The sequence below is a fragment of the Pan paniscus genome, chromosome 3 (genome assembly GCF_029289425.2).
Source record: "Pan paniscus chromosome 3, NHGRI_mPanPan1-v2.0_pri, whole genome shotgun sequence".
NCBI classification, from domain to species: Eukaryota; Metazoa; Chordata; class Mammalia; order Primates; family Hominidae; genus Pan; species Pan paniscus.
The window spans coordinates 120,483,788-120,489,016 of NC_073252.2; positions in this window are offsets into that span (position 1 = coordinate 120,483,788).

Sequence of the window (5,229 nt, forward strand, 5' to 3'; positions counted from 1 at the left end):
AGGCTGGGGCAGGAGGATCACTTGATCCCAGAAGTTTGACGTTAGAGTGAGCTATGATGGTGCCACTGCACTCCAGCCTGGGCAACAGAGTGAGATCCCGTCTCTTAAAAAATAAAAATTAAAAATAGACTTCCCCAATTAATTGGAATTTTTCAAAGCTGGTGAGAAGGTGCACATGCTTCCCATAGTACCTCCCTTGGTGCTTCTGCCTCTGTTGGGCATCCACTACCCATTAACCTGACTTAATGGGAAAGTTCCTAGCTAGCTCTATTTGCCACAGCTCTGAGATGAAGAAATAGGGATGCAGCAACCACTGCAGGATTAGTGGATCAAACTTTTAAAATTCAAATTCAGGAACATCTTGAGTCTTTTATTTTTAATTAATTAATTTATTTATGCATGTATTAATTAATTTATTCATTTATTTATTGAGACAGAGTCATACTCTCTTGCCCAGGTTGGAGAGTGGGGTGCAATGATAGCTCATTGCAACCTCAAACTCCTGGGCTGAAGCCCTTTTCCTGCCTCAGCCTCTCGAACAGCTGGGACCACAGGCTTGCATCACCACACCCAGAAAATTCTTAATTGTTTTTGTAGAGACGGTATCTCACTTTGTTGCTCAGGCTGGTCATTAACTTTTGGGCTCAAGTGATGCTCCTGCCTCAGCATACAAAAGTGCTGGGATTACACGTGTGAGTCACGATGCCTGGCCAGGTCTTGAATCTTTAAATGGCAGAGTTAAGCACTGTGCCTTTGCAAAGCATGCCACTCAAAAGGTAACAGTAAAACAGCAAAAGAACTAACACAAGTAACTCCATTTTTAAGGGGCTTCCCCATTCTTACATGTAAACTAGGATAATTTTAGAGCACTGAGATAAAATGCGAAAACAATAATCATGCAGTTTTAAAAACTAACTCTGGGATTAAAGGAAAAGTATATAAACAATTGGCTACATTTTGTTAAAGACTTACAGGATCACTGTGACCTGCCCAAGGACAAAGAAGATCCCAACTTCCTTGGACCCTAGCTGGTGCCCAGATGCCTGCAATCATCATCACCTCTTGATCCAAACCACCTTTTCTTCCTCATATTCGCCTCCCATAAAAACCCTCTTGCCAGGCAGGAAAATATAAGACGGTACTTTAGAAGTTAAGTTCTAAGCTAGTTCACCATTTTCTCCGTTTTGCTGGCTTTATGAATAAGCCTGCTTTTTCTGTCACTAATTCTTCTCTCTCATGTTTGGCTTTTGATCAGCCAAAACTGGGTTCAGTTATAAAGAGCTTGCCCTGTTTCTTTGCCCTTATCCCCAAACATGGACACCTGACTCTCCAGGTAGAACTAATTTGAGTCCATTGGGCTCATAATCATTGTGGTAGATTGCATAATTGACTTCAATTCCAAGCCAGCCAGGAACTTTCCCATCAAGTCAGCCCCTTCCTGTGTCCACAGCCATTTCAGTGAGCCTTGCAGTTCTTCCCACTAACAAAGCAGAATATATTTCTTCACACCTTAACTTTGGGTTCAGCCATATGACTTGGTTTGGGCAACTGAAAGAAGTGGAAATGACAAAGTACCATGATGAGCTTAGGCCTTAAGATGCCTTGAATTTGCTTCATGCCCTCTTGCACATCTGCTGTCACCATAAGAAGAACTTCCGCGAACATTCTGTCCCCTCAGCCTAAGCACAAGAATGAGCACATTGGAAGCCAACCTGAGCCCAAATCATTGTGAGCAGCCAAGACTACCTGGATACATAACTTGAAAGGGTGCTGCCCAGATAGCTCAGCCTCAATCAGTCAGCCCTCAGACACGTGAGTCATATAAATAGTTTTTATTTTAAGCCACTGAATTTTGGGGTAGGGCTTAAGGTACCAAAAGCTAATTGAGGCCAGGTGTGGTGGCTCATGCGTGTAATCCTAGCACTTTGGGAGGCCAAGGTGGGAGGATTATTTGAGCCTAGGAGTTTCAGACCAGCCTTGGCAACACAGCAAAACCCTACCTCTACCAAAAACAAAACAAAAAATTTCTAAAGCTAACTGATAAAATCATTTATCTAGTTCAGTGAATAAGTGTGGTAGAAGTTAAAACAGAAAAAAATGCTATTATTTCTAAAATAATTTCCCCTTGGACTGCATTTGCTAAATTAGCAAGTGATTAAATTAATCCTAGTTTGTATTATTTGCTGAAATGTGTGTGTTTCCTGGCATAGCCTAAGAAGAAAATGTATCTACACTCTCATTTTGTAGAACTCTGAGAGGACCATCTGGTCATTGCTGACAAAGCCCAGTCCTACATATCATCATAGTACATGAGGTGCATGTACAGTTAATGTGAAAAATAAGCTCAATTGTCTTGATATGTTGCAGTCCAAAACTTCATTTATGAGTCATTTATTTAGAACTCAGAACACTCTTGCCCATAGAAACAATATTATAATGTTTCCAGGCAAACAACAAAAACCCATTTAACCCCAAAATATAACTGACTGATATCAGTAGTCAGTTGGGAGACGACTTCTTCCTCATTGCTTGGATTTCCTTCTCCCTTTATGCTTTCTCTTCCTTGTTTGCCCTTTTCAGAGGAAGAGGAGGGCTAGTGATTAAGTTTTATTGGGCCTCCTTTCCTAAGTGGGCAGAATTGCTGTATTGAAAGGCTGTGAGGACCTGCCACTATCTCTCAGGTCTGTGTCCTCCCACACAACGTTTGTCTTCATGGACTTGGAGTCTGCTCTGCAATTTCTCTCTCTGTCTCTTTCTCTCTCTCTTCCACCCTCCCTCCCTCTCCTTCCTTCCCAGACATACCTGAGCCTATGGTTCCCATGATTCATATTTGCAAAGAAAATTCTACTGTAGTCTCAGGCCTAAGATGAATTCTCCATCTCAAAATACTGAAAATCCTTTATTTAGGGAGTTGTGCAGATTTTTAATAAATCAATGCTTAATGTCTCTCATTTGGCTGGTGATCTTTTGCTGGATGCAGCATCAGTTTGAATGCTGGAGGGATCAGGCGTAACCAGCATTTAGAATTCCTAAGACTCTTCTTGGGAGGCTGAGGCAAGAGGACTCCTTGAGCCCGGGATTGCAAGACCAGCCTGAGTAACCTGGCAAGACCCCATCTCAGAAAAGAAAAAAAAAATTCCTAAGACTCATTCCTCTTCTGTTCATGATTTCTTTGGGAAAAATTTTTCCTATGTTCCAACTGTGGAAGACTGGATACACCTTGAATGCAACCTTCTTTCATGTCTTCAAGGTAAGACTCTCATTTTGCAATGACTTATCTTTTGGAAGAATCTCTAGTTCTTTCATGGAAAAGTAATGGTCATGTTTTGTTAGAAGAAAAGTTGATTTTGAAGAAACTAAGGCAGTAGAAACCATGTGCGTGTTCCATTTCTTTGAAAATTCCATAAACGTGCATTAACTTATTCAGTTCAGAGCTCAGAGATTAAACTTTTCTCTAACCTTGGGATATAAATTTATTCTGATATAAACTCTCAACATTACCTTTCTGAGATAATTCTGAGGTTGTTCAGTAACATCAATTTTACTAACTTTTTTCCTCAGTTAAAACTTTATAACTGTATTCATTTTGTCTCTCTCTCTCTCTCTCTCTTTTTTTTTTTTTTTTTTTCAGAGAGAGAGAGATGGGGCCTTGCTATGTTGTCCAAGCTGTCCTCAAACTCATGGGCTTAAGCAATCCTCATGTGGCTTGTCTCACAGTTTTAAAAACCAAAGTATTCAATATAGACATGTAGTCTCTCTGTTTATCACTAGAATTTTCTTCTTCAATTCTGAAAGCAATTTCCCTCCACAGTCTATGTCTCACATCCTAAAAGAGATCATGTAAATTATCATTTAACTAGTTTCCCCACAAATTTTATAGTCAGCAAAATACATTATTGAAACCATGTATTTTAACTATAAAGATTTAATAAAATTTTTAAAACTTTGAGATTTTCCAGCCTTCCTTTAATATAACTGGTACTTAAAAATGAATATAGATCTATATATCACATCTTACATATAGTTCAAATACTTCTTAAGACTTCACCTTCAGATAATAGTGGCTTGAACCATGGGCTTACAAACTGAGACCACCACGTGAATCAATTCTGTGTATCTACTACCAAAACCACTTTTAATATTCTCTCAGAAATGCATGCTCTTACACGTTGTTGAGTGGCTCAGGGCTAACCGCCACTCACTCTGGGCCAATGGAAGCCTCCACCCCTAGCCAGGCCAGTTGCACAGGTGCTGGCTCTTCTTTGAGGTAGGTAGAGATGGGAGGCTCTGGTGCAGTAGAAGGCCGACTTCTCCTGTGTGAAAGAAGTTCCCCTGCTCTGCTGTGGGAGAGCATAAGTGTTCTGAGAGAAGCAGGGGCAAGAGAGGAAAGGGGAAAACACTAGCAGAATTTGATCTTAGCTCCACGTACCCAAAGGCCAGATACATCCCTGCCCCTGCCACAGTTACATTCTCTTTAAAACACATCAAGACACTCCTTTCCCTTCCTTCCTTCCTTTCTTTCCCTTTCTTTCTTTCTTCTTTCTCTCTTTCTCTCTTTTTTTTCTTTCCTTTTTTTTTTGTTTACAAGGTCCTGCTCTTTTGCCCAGGCTGGAGTACAGCGGGGCAATCATGGCTTACTGAAGCCTTGACCTCTCTGGCTCAAGTGATCCTCCCACATCAGCCTCCCGAGTAGCTGGGACCACAGGCACAGGCCACCATACCTGGCTAATTTTTCTATTTTTAGTAGAGACAGCATTTCACCATATTGCCCAAGCTGTTTTGAACTCCTGGGCTCAAGTGATCCACCTGCCTCAGCAAGACACCCCTTTCTTTGAATTACAGAAATGGGGATGTGTCTGAGCCTGATCACTACTTTTGGCCACTTCATGAGCTCTCCTATGAGAGAGCCACCAGCTGTTAGGAGGCCAGGAAGGAGGGTCCCAGGTACAGGCCAAAATCCCCTAGAGTCCCTGGACACCAGCATACACACTTTCGAGATGCCCACCCTCTTAAGCTTTGGAGGAGATGGGGATAACACCCTGGCCCTAGCACTGCTCAATTTTCACCTGACATATATGGTATATTTCTTTTAGAAATCATAGCAAAAGTCATAACAGTAGTAGTAATTTATAAATCATAGTAAAATTTTTTAAAATGTCTTCTAAAATTTGGGATGTAGTATTATAAATATAAAAAAACTGTCACTAACAGTAAATTTCAAATGTCTCA